Source organism: Carassius carassius, chromosome 26 (assembly GCF_963082965.1).
Source record: "Carassius carassius chromosome 26, fCarCar2.1, whole genome shotgun sequence".
Classification (NCBI taxonomy): domain Eukaryota; kingdom Metazoa; phylum Chordata; class Actinopteri; order Cypriniformes; family Cyprinidae; genus Carassius; species Carassius carassius.
This window is the reverse complement of record NC_081780.1, coordinates 22,349,772-22,365,928: the sequence shown is the minus strand read 5'-3', so window position 1 is coordinate 22,365,928 and position 16,157 is coordinate 22,349,772. Positions and strand designations below refer to the sequence as shown.

At 41.4% G+C, this 16,157-nt stretch overlaps 1 protein-coding gene; it reads right to left on the bottom strand.

The window, feature by feature from the left end:
• The window catches only part of LOC132106083 (gastrula zinc finger protein XlCGF49.1-like), a 473,864-nt gene that overhangs the window by 338,967 nt on the left and 118,740 nt on the right, over positions 1–16,157 (bottom strand).

Sequence of the window (16,157 nt, the reverse complement as noted above, 5' to 3'; positions counted from 1 at the left end):
ACTATTGTGGCACTGGAGGGAAAAAGTGCAGATCTTCAAGATTAGAGGGGTGTTAAAATGCCCCAAATTAATACAGATCATTTGAGACCACACTGTGAAGATGTCCCCAAAGTCCCTCACAAGATCCGGAAAATCGTAATGGAAAATAAAACCTATACACTGAATTCCTCAACTCTGATCAGCTGCAAATCTCCCTCTCATGTCCATCCTCCCTCACCAGTCAGCTCCACAGCACCTTCTCCACCTGTCCATCCTCCCTCACCAGTCAGCTCCACAGCACCTTCTCCACCTGTCCATCCTCCCTCACCAGTCAGCTCCACAGCACCTTCTCCACCTGTCCATCCTCCCTCACCAGTCAGCTCCACAGCACCTTCTCCACCTGTCCATCCTCCCTCACCAGTCAGCTCCACAGCACCTTCTCCACCTGTCCATCCTCCCTCTCCAGTCAGCTCCACAGCACCTTCTCCACCTGTCCATCCTCCCTCACCAGTCAGCTCCACAGCACCTTCTCCACCTGTCCATCCTCCCTCACCAGTCAGCTCCACAGCACCTTCTCCACCTGTCCATCCTCCCTTACCAGTCAGCTCCACAGCACCTTCTCCACCTGCCCATCCTCCCTCTCCAGTCAGCTCCACAGCACCCTCTCCACCTGTCCATCCTCCCTCACCAGTCAGCTCCACAGCACCTTCTCCACCTGTCCATCCTCCCTCACCAGTCAGCTCCACAGCACCTTCTCCACCTGTCCATCCTCCCTCACCAGTCAGCTCCACAGCACCTTCTCCACCTGTCCATCCTCCCTCTCCAGTCAGCTCCACAGCACCTTCTCCACCTGTCCATCCTTCATCTCCAGTCAGCTCCACAGCACCTTCTCCACCTGTCCATCCTCCCTCACCAGTCAGCTCCACAGCACCTTCTCCACCTGTCCATCCTCCCTCACCAGTCAGCTCCACAGCACCTTCTCCACCTGTCCCTCCTCCCTCACCAGTCAGCTCCACAGCACCTTCTCCACCTGTCCATCCTCCCTCACCAGTCAGCTCCACAGCACCTTCTCCACCTGTCCATCCTCCCTCACCAGTCAGCTCCACAGCACCTTCTCCACCTGTCCATCCTCCCTCTCCAGTCAGCTCCACAGCACCTTCTCCACCTGTCCATCCTCCCTCTCCAGTCAGCTCCACAGCACCTTCTCCACCTGTCCATCCTCCCTCTCCAGTCAGCTCCACAGCACCTTCTCCACCTGTCCATCCTCCCTCTCCAGTCAGCTCCACAGTACCTTCTCCACCTGTCCATCCTCCCTCACCAGTCAGCTCCACAGCACCTTCTCCACCTGTCCATCCTCCCTCACCAGTCAGCTCCACAGCACCTTCTCCACCTGTCCATCCTCCCTCTCCAGTCAGCTCCACAGCACCTTCTCCACCTGTCCATCCTCCCTCACCATTTAGCTCCACAGCACCTTCTCCACCTGTCCATCCTCCCTCTCCAGTCAGCTCCACAGCACCTTCTCCACCTGTCCATCCTCCCTCACCAGTCAGCTCCACAGCACCTTCTCCACCTGTCCATCCTCCCTCACCAGTCAGCTTCACAGCACCTTCTCCACCTGTCCATCCTCCCTCTCCAGTCAGCTCCACAGCACCTTCTCCACCTGTCCATCCTCCCTCACCAGTCAGCACCACAGCACCTTCTCCACCTGTCCATCCTCCCTCACCAGTCAGCTCCACAGCACCTTCTCCACCTGTCCATCCTCCCTCACCAGTCAGCTCCACAGCACCTTCTCCACCTGTCCATCCTCCCTCACCAGTCAGCTCCACAGCACCTTCTCCACCTGTCCATCCTCCCTCACCAGTCAGCTCCACAGCACCTTCTCCACCTGTCCATCCTCCCTCTCCAGTCAGCTCCACAGCACCTTCTCCACCTGTCCATCCTCCCTCTCCAGTCAGCTCCACAGCACCTTCTCCACCTGTCCATCCTCCCTCTCCAGTCAGCTCCACAGCACCCTCTCCACCTGTCCATCCTCCCTCACCAGTCAGCTCCACAGCACCTTCTCCACCTGTCCATCCTCCCTCTCCAGTCAGCTCCACAGCACCTTCTCCACCTGTCCATCCTCCCTCACCAGTCAGCTCCACAGCACCTTCTCCACCTGTCCATCCTCCCTCACCAGTCAGCTCCAATGTCAATGTCAATGTCAATGTCACCTTTATTTATATAGCGCTTTAAACAAAATACATTGCGTCAAAGCAACTGAACAACATTCATTAGGAAAACAGTGTCAATAATGCAAAAATGATAGTTAAAGGCAGTTCATCATTGGATTCAGTTATGTCATCTCTGTTCAGTTAAATAGTATCTGTGCATTTATTTGCAATCAAGTCAACGATATCGCTGTAGATGAAGTGTCCCCAACTAAGCAAGCCAGAGGCGACAGCGGCAAGGAACCGAAACTCCATCGGTGACAGAATGGAGAAAAAAACCTTGGGAGAAACCAGGCTCAGTTGGGGGGCCAGTTCTCCTCTGACCTGTATCGGGATCTGTATCTGGGGCTCTAGTTGTCCTGGTCTCCGCTGTCTTTCAGGGATGTAGAGGTCCTTTCTAGGTGCTGATCCAGCATCTGGTCTGGATACGTACTGGATCCGGGTGACTGCAGTGACCCTCTGATCTGGACACAGACTGGATCTGGTGGCCACGGTGACCTCGGAACAAGAGAGAAACAGACAAATATTAGCGTAGATGCCATTCTTCTAATGATGTAGCAAGTACATAGGTTGTTATGGGAAGTGTTTCCAGTTCCGGTTTACCTAATTAATGCAGCCTAAAAGTCCTTTAACGGATTTGGATAATAAAAGCATATTAGTATGTTATGTGTATGCCAGGTTAAAGAGATGGGTCTTTAATCTAGATTTAAACTGCAAGAGTGTGTCTGCCTCCTGAACAATGTTACGTAGGTTATTCCAGAGTTTGGGCGCCAAATAGGAAAAGGATCTGCCGCCTGCAGTTGATTTTGATATTCTAGGTATTATCAAATTGCCTGAGTTTTGAGAACGTAGCGGACGTAGAGGATTATAATGTAAAAGGAGCTCATTCAAATACTGAGGTGTTAAACCATTCAGGGCTTTATAAGTAATAAGCAATATTTTAAAATCTATGCGATGCTTGATAGGGAGCCAGTGCAGTGTTGACAGGACCGGGCTAATATGGTCATACTTCCTGGTTCTAGTAAGAACTCTTGCTGCTGCATTTTGGACTAGCTGTAGTTTGTTTACTAAGCGTGCAGAACAACCACCCAATAAAGCATTACAATAATCTAACCTTGAGGTCATAAATGCATGGATTAACATTTCTGCATTTGACATTGAGAGCATAGGCTGTAATTTAGATATATTTTTGAGATGGAAAAATGCAGTTTTACAAATGCTAGAAACGTGGCTTTCTAAGGAAAGATTGCGATCAAGTAGCACACCTAGGTTCCTAACTGATGACGAAGAATTGACAGAGCAACCATCAAGTCTTAGACAGTGTTCTAGGTTATTACAAGCAGAGTTTTTAGGTCCTATAATTAACACCTCTGTTTTTTCAGAATTTAGCAGTAAGAAATTACTCGTCATCCAGTTTTTTATATCGACTATGCAATCCATTAGTTTTTCAAATTGTGTGTATCACCGGGCTGCGAAGAAATATAGAGCTGAGTATCATCAGCATAACAGTGAAAGCTAACACCATGTTTCCTGATGATATCTCCCAAGGGTAACATATAAAGCGTGAAGAGTAACGGCCCTAGTACTGAGCCTTGAGGTACTCCATACTGCACTTGTGATCGATAGGATACATCTTCATTCACTGCTACGAACTGATGGCGGTCATATAAGTACGATTTAAACCATGCTAATGCACTTCCACTGATGCCAACAAAGTATTCAAGTCTATGCAAAAGAATGTTGTGGTCAATTGTGTCAAACGCAGCACTAAGATCCAATAAAACTAATAGAGAGATACACCCACGATCAGATGATAAGAGCAGATCATTTGTAACTCTAAGAAGAGCAGTCTCAGTACTATGATACGGTCTAAATCCTGACTGGAAATCCTCACATATACCATTTTTCTCTAAGAAGGAATATAATTGTGTGGATACCACCTTTTCTAGTATCTTGGACAGAAAAGGGAGATTCGAGATTGGTCTATAATTAACTAGTTCTTTGGGGTCAAGTTGTGGTTTTTTGATGAGAGGCTTAATAACAGCCAGTTTGAAGGTTTTGGGGACATGTCCTAATGACAATGAGGAATTAATAATAGTCAGAAGAGGATCTATGACTTCTGGAAGCACCTCTTTCAGGAGCTTAGATGGTATAGGGTCTAACATACATGTTGTTGGTTTAGATGATTTAACAAGTTTATACAATTCTTCCTCTCCTATGGTAGAGAATGAGTGGAACTGTTCCTCAGGGGGTCTATAGTGCACTGTCTGATGTGATACTGTAGCTGACGGCTGAATGGTTGCAATTTTATCTCTAATAGTATCGATTTTAGAAGTAAAGTAGTTCATAAACTCATTACTGCTGTGGTGTTGGGAAATGTCAACACTTGTTGAGGCTTTATTTTTCGTTAATTTAGCCACTGTATTGAATAAATACCTGGGGTTATGTTTGTTTTCTTCTAAAAGAGAAGGAAAGTAATCGGATCTAGCAGTTTTTAATGCTTTTCTGTAGGATATGTTACTTTCCCGCAAAGCAATACGAAATACCTCTAGTTTTGTTTTCCTCCAGCTGCGCTCCATTTTTCGGGCTGCTCTCTTTAGGGTGCGAGTATGCTCATTATACCATGGTGTCAAACTGTTTTCCTTAACCTTCCTTAAGCGTAAAGGAGCAACTTTATTTAAAGTGCTAGAAAAGAGAGACTCCATAGTTTCTGTTACATCATCAAGTTGTTCTGAGGTTTTGGATATGCTAAGGAATTTGGATACATCAGGAAGATAACTTAAAAAGCAGTCTTTTATGTTAGAAGTGATGGTTCTTCCATACTTGTAACAAGAAGTAGAATTTACAATTTTGGCTATATGAATTTTGCACAGAACTAAATAATGATCTGAGATATCATCACTTGGCTGAATAATTTCAACACCATCAACATCAATTTCATGTGACAGTATTAAATCTAGAGTATGATTTCGACAATGAGTAGGTCCTGAAACGTGTTGTCTAACACCAATAGAGTTCAGAATGTCTATAAATGCTGATCCCAATGCATCGTTTTCATTATCAACATGGATATTAAAATCACCAACTATTAAAACTTTATCTGCAGCCAGAACTAACTCAGATGTAAAATCACCAAACTCTTTAATAAAGTCTGTATGGTGCCCTGGTGGCCTGTATACAGTAGCCAGTACAAACATAACAGGGGATTTATCATTAACATTTGTTTCTTTGGATAATGTTATATGAAGTACCATTACTTCAAACGAGTTATACTTGTAGCCTGCCCTCTGAGAAATCCTGAAAACGTTGTTATAAATTGAAGCAACACCTCCACCTTTTAGACGTGGCTCATGTTTATAACAGTAATCTTGGGGGGTGGACTCATTTAAAATAATGTAATCATCAGGTTTTAGCCAGGTTTCTGTCAAACAGAGTACATCTATATTATGATCAGTGATCATATTATTTACAAAAAGTGTTTTCGTAGAAAGGGATCTGATATTCAATAAGCCAAGCTTTATCATTTGCTTATCCATATTGCTTCTGTTTTTTATTTGTTGAACCTCAATTAAATTGTTAATCTTAACTTGGTTTGGACGTTTTTTGTTTTTTCTAGTTCGGGGAACAGACACAGTCTCTATAGTGTGATATCTAGGTGAAAAAATCTCTATGTGCTGAGAATTAACTGACCTCTGTGACGGGAGGCAGCTAGCAGACGGTCGGTTTAGCCAGTCTGTCTGCTTCCTGACCTGGGCCCCAGTTAGTCAAGTATAAACACTAAGACTATTTGCCATATTTCTAGAGAGAAGAGTGGCGCCACCCCAGGAGGGATGAAGACCATCTCTTTTAAACAGGTCAGGTCTGCCCCAAAAGCTCGTCCAATTGTCTATGAAACCTATGTTATTCTGTGGGCACCACTTAGACATCCAGCCATTGAGTGATGACAATCTGCTATGCATCTCATCACCACGGTAAGCAGGGAGGGGACCAGAGCATATTACAGTGTCTGACATCGTGCTTGCAAGTTCACACACCTCTTTAATGTTATTTTTAGTGATCTCCGACTGGCGAAGTCGAACATCATTAGCGCCGGCATGAATAACAATCTTACTGTATTTACGTTTAGCATTAGCCAGCACTTTTAAATTTGCCAAGATGTCAGGCGGTCTGGCTCCCGGTAAACATTTGACTATGGTGGCTGGTGTCTCTATATTCACGTTCCGTACAATAGAATCACCAATAACTAGAGCACTTTCATCAGGTTTCTTAGTGGGTGCATCACTGAGTGGGGAGAACCTGTTTAATGTTTTGATCGGAACAGAAGAGCGGTGTTTTGACCCACGACTACGCTGCCTCACCGTCACCCAGTTGCCCTGCTGCTGGGGCTCTGTTTCCGGAACCGAACAATGTACAGGAATCCCTGAGCTAGACGCATCCAAAGCCGTATCTAGAGCCCTAACATTTTTACTGTCCTCAATTAAAGTTTGGATGCGTGTCTCTAATTCTGAAATCTTCTCTGTCAGCCTAACTCCACAGCTCCACAGCACCTTCTCCACCTGTCCATCCTCCCTCACCAGTCAGCTCCACAGCACCTTCTCCACCTGTCCATCCTCCCTCTCCAGTCAGCTCCACAGCACCTTCTCCACCTGTCCATCCTCCCTCACCAGTCAGCTCCACAGGACCTTCTCCACCTGTCCATCCTCCCTCACCAGTCAGCTCCACAGCACCTTCTCCACCTGTCCATCCTCCCTCACCAGTCAGCGCCACAGCACCTTCTCCACCTGTCCATCCTCCCTCGCCAGTCAGCTCCACAGCACCTTCTCCACCTGTCCATCCTCCCTCACCAGTCAGCTCCACAGCACCTTCTCCACCTGTCCATCCTCCCTCGCCAGTCAGCGCCACAGCACCTTCTCCACCTGTCCATCCTCCCTCTCCAGTCAGCTCCACAGCACCTTCTCCACCTGTCCATCCTCCCTCACCAGTCAGCTCCACAGCACCTTCTCCACCTGTCCATCCTCCCTCGCCAGTCAGCTCCACAGCACCTTCTCCACCTGTCCATCCTCCCTCACCAGTCAGCTCCACAGCACCTTCTCCACCTGTCCATCCTCCCTCGCCAGTCAGCGCCACAGCACCTTCTCCACCTGTCCATCCTCCCTCTCCAGTCAGCTCCACAGCACCTTCTCCACCTGTCCATCCTCCCTCACCAGTCAGCTCCACAGCACCTTCTCCACCTGTCCATCCTCCCTCACCAGTCAGCTCCACAGCACCTTCTCCACCTGTCCATCCTCCCTCACCAGTCAGCTCCACAGCACCTTCTCCACCTGTCCATCCTCCCTCTCCAGTCAGCTCCACAGCACCTTCTCCACCTGTCCATCCTCCCTCACCAGTCAGCTCCACAGGACCTTCTCCACCTGTCCATCCTCCCTCACCAGTCAGCTCCACAGCACCTTCTCCACCTGTCCATCCTCCCTCGCCAGTCAGCGCCACAGCACCTTCTCCACCTGTCCATCCTCCCTCACCAGTCAGCTCCACAGCACCTTCTCCACCTGTCCATCCTCCCTCGCCAGTCAGCGCCACAGCACCTTCTCCACCTGTCCATCCTCCCTCTCCAGTCAGCTCCACAGCACCTTCTCCACCTGTCCATCCTCCCTCACCAGTCAGCTCCACAGCACCTTCTCCACCTGTCCATCCTCCCTCACCAGTCAGCTCCACAGCACCTTCTCCACCTGTCCATCCTCCCTCACCAGTCAGCGCCACAGCACCTTCTCCACCTGTCCATCCTCCCTCACCAGTCAGCTCCACAGCACCTTCTCCACCTGTCCATCCTCCCTCTCCAGTCAGCTCCACAGCACCTTCTCCACCTGTCCATCCTCCCTCACCAGTCAGCTCCACAGCACCTTCTCCACCTGTCCATCCTCCCTCGCCAGTCAGCTCCACAGCACCTTCTCCACCTGTCCATCCTCCCTCACCAGTCAGCTCCACAGCACCTTCTCCACCTGTCCATCCTCCCTCGCCAGTCAGCTCCACAGCACCTTCTCCACCTGTCCAACCTCCCTCACCAGTCAGCTCCACAGCACCTTCTCCACCTGTCCATCCTCCCTCGCCAGTCAGCGCCACAGCACCTTCTCCACCTGTCCATCCTCCCTCTCCAGTCAGCTCCACAGCACCTTCTCCACCTGTCCATCCTCCCTCACCAGTCAGCTCCACAGCACCTTCTCCACCTGTCCATCCTCCCTCACCAGTCAGCTCCACAGCACCTTCTCCACCTGTCCATCCTCCCTCACCAGTCAGCTCCACAGCACCTTCTCCACCTGTCCATCCTCCCTCTCCACCTACATCTCCCCTAAGCTCCAAAGCACAGTGTCCACATGGTCATCCTCCCTCTCCAGTCAGCTCTGCAGATAAATGTATGGAACAGAAACATGTATGTATTTAGTATTCCAAAAATGACAAAAAAGCAGATCATATAAGGAACAAATGTCTTTGTTTAATAAAAATATTTTTGCATTACAAAGTATTAGATAAACATACTTGGCTGCTCTTGCACTGCACGGTACAGCCTTAAGGAGAAAAGACCTTTTAAACCTTTTAGATCCTTTTATTGCTGTTTTTAATTGACAGGTGTAAGACAGGCCTGGAGGGGGAAAAATGTGTATGTACTGCTGTCAAAAATAGGACAGTATAAAATTTACTACATGGACATATATCAAACAGCACCATCAATGGAACTTGAAAGCGAGGTTAGACTTGGCCAAAGCTCACCGAACATGTTAATATACTTTGCTGCAAAAATGACATCTTTACTTTGTGACAGTGTTATTGATACATTATTATAGTATTTAAAAAAAAAAAATAATGCGTCATTTAGTTTGATTATCCAGATATATTTTTTTTAGTGCTGTCAATCGATTAAAAACTTTAACTAGATTAAATCACACATTTTTTTCTGTGATTAATCGCAATTAATCGCAATAAAAAAAGAAATGTTTTTGTACGTTTTTAATAAATTTTTTAATGTAATAATTTCACAGTTAATCAAATTAATGTAGAAACAACAAAGACAGTATATTTTAAATACTTGTTTAAATGGCATCTTTTTATGAATGAAGGCCAGTATTAGTGATATTAATACAGCTACTGATTTTTTTTTATTTTTTACATTTATTATTAGGCTTCAAAAATATAACAGTTTTTAATTTAAGTAAACTTAAAACAATGCTAACATAATAAATGTCATGTTTACTCCTGCCCTTCCTGTCTTAACAGTTAGGAAATATACAGAAATTTAATAAAGTTATCAAAGTTATATGCAGTCTGCACTGCATAAATTAAATAGTTAATCCTTATTAAAGCTACAAAAGTTATTTAGTCAAGAGCAGCGAGTCATTTTCTCTGTTCCCTTTGTTCTTTAACTTTACTGACAGGAAGCTTTATTGGCTGCTGTCCCTTTAAGAGCAGACAGACACGCGGATCTCACCGTTTCTATACTGTCTGATCTCGCCTCATTCTCTCACAACTCTTTTTGTTCATTTTAGACTTTATATAAATCATTTAAGATTGCTCTTATGAGGATAATCGACAAAACTGGCACTTTTGGGATGTTTATTGTTAGTTCAAGCGCTTAAGAGAACTGGATTCTGGCGCCCTGTCTATGCATTGTGTGTGTGTGTGTAGCCTACGTGTGTATGTGTCACAAAACAGCGCATTCTCTTTTGTCTTGCCACGCTTGAAATGTTTAAAAGCATTTAAATAAATAAGAGCGTGATCATATAATGTAAAGCTAGCCAACGGATGGCAGAAAATACGGATGCTGCGTTAAATATTTTGACACGTTAAACCAGACAAAAATTAATCGCATGCGTTAACGCGTTAACGCGTTAACGTTGACAGCACTAATTTTTTTACCTCCATATAATTGCAAAAGTTATTTTGCTTCTTTTCTTTCTGTCAGGTCATGAACGCGTATATGCTCCTCCTGGTGCAAAAATATAACAAGAGGTCCTGCAACAAGGCTGCAGCCATCGACACTTTTGAAATGTCCAACATTTGGCAACAGAAGCGGGCAAAAGTGAAGGTGATCCTTTATTATAGTTATTGCAAAGCCCTAAGAAACACGGATTAGTTTTAAGAAAAAGCTTTATTTAGAACTGTAACTAACCTGTTTGTTGTTAATCAAGCTATCATCTTTGATATCCAAGGTAGAGCTGTTTTTTTTTTTTAATGGCTTTGGGCTTTGGCAGTCCCATTTTAATCCTTAGTGAATTGGGCCTTAAATACACAAGGACTAATAGACAAAAAAGGCACACCAAGAAACAATCAAAGATTAATTAAAGTAACTACCACAGAATACAAGACAAGAGAAGATACAGAATCTGATCAGGGTAAAATACAAAGTAGTATGCTATTGGTGTTCAGTTGTTCACCTTTTCTGATTATCATGGACTGCCCATAGTGATCTAAGTTTAAATATAAAGTGCTTTATAAATGATGTACACCACGTCAGGCCAAAAGTTTAAGTGAAAGAAGATATGATAAATACTTCTTCTAAAGTATATTAGAAAACTTGTGAAAAATGTGAGTTTACATTACATATATTTTGTTTTCCAGATGAACCCAGAAAAGTACAATATCATACTGGGTATAATTAATGACTGCCATCATTGGACTTTGACGGTATTTTTTCCTCATGATTGCATTGATATTTTTATGCAGTTATGTTTCTAAAACATTTATGCTGTTTCTTAATGAAAAACTACATACTGTATAAGCACTGCTTACATTTCTACCAGTTGTGGGTAGGGTATTTCATGTCTTTGCTATTTTGAAGTGAGTTCTAATATACCAACAATAACAATTTAAGGTCATGTTTCCTCAAGAGAGGAGGGCTCTCTACCTTGATCCATTGGGGGAGATCCAAAGAAACATAAAAAGATGCCAGGATGTGACAAGGTAATCCAGCCTTATTAGAAACATACATGAAATGGGTTTATAATCCAAGAATGTGAAATTTGAAAAAATAAAATGTATGATGTTCCTCTTTTATGGTTTTCCATCCTTTTACAGATCATTCATGAGACAAAAGGGGGTTAAAATATCTCGATGGATGTGTAACACACTGCCACACCCCCAACAAAGAGATGGCAATTCCTGTGTAGCCTTTGTCCTGAACGTAACTAAAAACATCAGAGTCCATTAAATACAGGATCAGAGTTTATATAATGCTGACAAAGCACAAATAGTTACAATGTTCCTTATGTATACTGTTTACTAGGGCTGGGTACTGTGACAAATTTGGCGATTAGATTTGATTCATATTCATAGGTTTCAATTGAATTTGATTTTCTAGATTCAATAATGATTAGTTATCAATATTTCATTTTAAATGTTAGTTTTGCAGACATGGAGTTCATATTTATAACTGCTGGTAACTGAAACCCTCCTACCCAGCTATATTAATAAAATACACTTTTAAATTAACATTTGAAAAGATCACAAGTTAATAACTATTATACTTTACCATAATACCATTAACAAATTGTATGTATATAGTTTGCAGAATGCATTCTTAATGAGGAGCGTATCAAATTCTCCACAACCCCAAATGGAGTAAAAGCTCTCAGGATGGCAATAGCCACCAACCTAATAAAAACACAGGTAAGAAATCTGGAATTGCAATCTTTCTATTATTAGATATTAATGATTAGCATGTAAACTAAACATATTTGCAACTGTAATATGACTGTTGACTAGATGACCGGACCTCTGCTACTTCTGTGGGGAAACAGAAAATGACACTGACTGGGTAAGTAAACCTTTTTGTTTTTCTTTTATATAACTGATTTAAAGAGTTTGGGATTGCATTGCTGTATTGTATTTCATGTTAACGTGTGTATTTCTATATATTTAGATCAGCTGTGATGTCTGCTTAAGGTGGTTTCACTGCAGCTGCATTCAGAAGTCAATAAAGGCAAAGACCTTCATCTGTCAGGCATGCAGCACATAAAAATTGGGCAGAAAAAAAGTGCTGAACTGTAAATAGTTCATTTCAGTGTAGAAACAATTTAGTATAGATACAACACACTTTTATGTTCTGTATAGTTATTGTAGTTATAATTTTCTGTATAGATTTTTTTTTTTCTTTGTAAATTCTTAAAGGGACTGTTCACCCAAAAATGAAATTTGTCTTCATTTACTCACCCTCATCACTAACCCACTGCAGACAAAGCTGTAGTTCATTGGAGGCACCTGCACTGCTCCACATTTCAAGTGGAAATGAATGACACCATAAAGCAGCATAGTCGTTTCAGCCCTTACTTATCTGAGGAAGTAAGAAGAGGAAATGAGAAGAGTGGTGATCTATGCAATAGGTCACAGCAATAAGTGTAATGAGGAAAATTATGTCATTGTATTGCAAAATAATTTTTCAGATTAGAAAAAGACAAGACACATTTGGTGTTATCAAAAATAACCAATAAAACACATGACTTTGAAAAAAAAAAAAAAAATCCGCTGAATAAATTACAGATTTACAATAAAATATTCAGTTATTGATAATGAATGCTATACTAATATAATTATTATTAATAATAATATAAATTTGCTAATTTACTTGTCATAGCGTAACATTTACAAAAGATAACATTCTCATTAATATTTTTGAATTTGTTATTATTCTTCTTATTATTAATTTAGATTAATATTTTAATAAACAATTACAAACAAAGCAGAATCTCATTAAATCGTGTGTTCTACACAGTAGGCTATAGAACTGTGATTAAATTGACAGGAACTATCTTCCCTATTTGTGGCGGTCAGTGTTCATAATGCAGCGGCCACCCCATAAGTCAATGTATTCGAAACTCTGTAGCCTATAGCTACTGAAAAAATAGAGACCACTTGGAAATGATCGGTTTCTCTAAATCTACAATTTACACTATAGTTAGTGTTTGAGTAAAACGCAATTTATGTTTTATTTTCCGAAAAAGTAGTACTGATGACATTTCTTCTAAACTTAAAATATAACTGCTGTAATTTAAAGCTTTAAATACCAATTTGTAATAAATCAGTGTAAGAAACATTGTATACAGCTGTAAAAAACAAAAACAAATATATATATATATATATATATATATATATATATATATATATATATATTAATATAGGAAATTCTCAGTTTATCTGAATTTTTTATTTATCTTGTAGTTATGTGTTTGAGTAAAACAACTACAGATGAGATTTCTTTTAAAACTTAATTAAAAATATGGTAATTTAAAGCAGAAATTACAATTTCTCAAAATAACAAAATAGATGCCATGTTTTCAGACATGTGTATATTAATTTTGAGACTACCCAATACCAATGTTTTAACTTCATAAATCAATATTTGGTGAAATAACTCAGACTTTGAATTGAAGCATTTGTTCTTTTGACCAATTTTCATTTTCAGGCATGGCTTGTAATAAAATACAATAAAAAGGAACATGAACATGTCACATTAAGAGAGAGCCTCACATGGACAAGCAGAGAACCACGCCTAAGACAGCCCACCAACAACTAATTGATTTCTCTTTTGCTCCTTCTCCAGCTTGAAGGGACAAATACCTTGTTAAATGTAACAGCAAAGCTACATAAAAAAATTAAGCAACAGAAGAATGAACTCAGTTAACTCTTGCACGGTTTTGTGTGCTCACTACAAGCACTCTGCTGCGCCTCACAGTGTGAACGCAAAATAGAGTCAATTTTGCATTTTATGGAGCTTAAACGGACACATGCACAGAACATAATGTCAAAATACTTGTGTTGACCAGTATCTCACTTCAGTTTAAATAGTATCTGTGCAATCATTTGCAATCAAGTCAACGATATCGCTGTAGATGAAGTGACCCCAACTAAGCAAGCCAGAGGTGACAGCGGCAAGGAACCGAAACTCCATCGGTGACAGAATGGAGAAAAAAAACCTTGGGAGAAACCAGGCTCAGACGGGGGGCCAGTTCTCCTCTGACCAGACGAAACCAGTAGTTCAATTCCAGGCTGCAGCAAAGTCAGATTGTGCAGAAGAATCATCAATATCAGGTGCAATTTTAGTGGTGTGAAAATCACACTCCCCCCATTAAACCTGTCCTGTTGAAGCTACAGTCAAATGTTTTTGCACACACAGTCTATGAGGCAAGATGCAAAGGCACTGTCAAATAATAAATACTGATCGTAAAATAAATATTGCGTGATAATAATAATACCTTAGATATTATTATTAATAATACATATTATTTTACGAGAACTAAATTCTAACTAAATTCATCCCAGTTTAACCAACTAAATGTGATTAAATATCAATTTAAATGACAATGAAAAGGGAAGAGCATTGCGAGATGATAAAGTTGGTGCAGTTAATAATTTCAGTGTAAAACTTGCACTTTTACTTTGGAAATTGCGGTTTAATTCCGTTGATGACCGTCTCCAGTCGGCGTTTTTGCATCCGTTAGCTGCTTGTTAATCAGACAACGCTTCTATGTTCGTTCTCGGTGTGGAAAAAAATGATCAATAAAACGCTTATAATAAACCGCTGAAGGTTTAACTGCAAGCGCAGCGTTCATCTGTGTGACGCGCGTGCACGCGAAGGGGAGTGCGATTTGTCCGGGGAGTCAGATTTCGGTACAACACCGGCTTTACTGAAGAGATACGCATTAACGATCGGCCGATCGTGATCGGTGAAACCCTAAATATTATGTCAAAATTTAAGTCAATTATTGCTTTACTGAACTTGTATCAAATAATTATTAAATGTGTTTATACATCTGCAGAAAAACGGTACTCTTTGTCTGATATAGCTTAAGTTAACTAGGCCTACATTAAATAATATAAATATAAAAAGCATACAGAAGCATTTTTGCAGTCTACAATTTAAAATGCCTGGAATATTGAGTTTTAAACTAATAAATCAATGTGCGTGCACTCTGTGTGTGATTTTGTGATATAGCCTGCTTGATAACATCAGATTGCACATCATTACAACAACACTTACCATATTATCGCAGACATGCTGTATCACACCGCAGACTAGACTTGAGAAAATTAAATAATGAATCTGCAGCTGTGCGCAGCACGCACAATTGTTTGCACATGAGCAAAGGTGTTTTTAGGAGTGTCTAACTTGCAAACGCCAGACCACTGATTCGTCAAACCTGCTTTCCTGCAGTTAGTGTTCTTCTGACTATTTAGTAGCAAGTAACGAATATACTTAAGTGAAATGTATCGGAATAAAAGTATACATTTTAATTATGAAATGAAGCGGAGTAAACGTTGGCTTAAATATAAAAACTCAAGTAAAGTACAGATACTTCCAAAAAACACTTAAGTACTGTAACAAAGTATTTTTTTTTACTTCGTTACATGACACCACTGCCAAGCACACACACACACACACACACACACACACACACACACACACACACACACACACACTTAAAAATACAATGCTGGGACATTATTTGTCTTTTGTATTTTACTTTCGCTTTAAATATCAATTTCTCAAAATTGGCAAGCATTTCATCAATATCAAATCTTGATCTTAGGAATTATTTCGATTGATACACATCAATTATTTTAAATTGAAGCTATTTTACTTTTGGGGAAATTGGAAAAGAAAGGTAGCTCATTCTTATCTCTTTTTTAATTAATTTGAATCAAAATATATAATAAAAAAAGAAAGAAATATGATGAGTCGAACTGGGTTAAGTCGATTAATGAAAATGCTTCTTATAAATACTTTCGTACATTTTTTATTTTTTTATTTATTTTAATATCTGACAGACGTGCACTATATGGGACTTTTATTTTGATCTGACGATGTGACGTCTTAAGGATGCGCCACGCTGGGATTCGGCTGAAGAAAGGTTTATGTTTTTGAGCTTTTAAAGTTTTTACAAGCAATGTAACACGAATGACAACATATTGAATATGACATTGAAATGA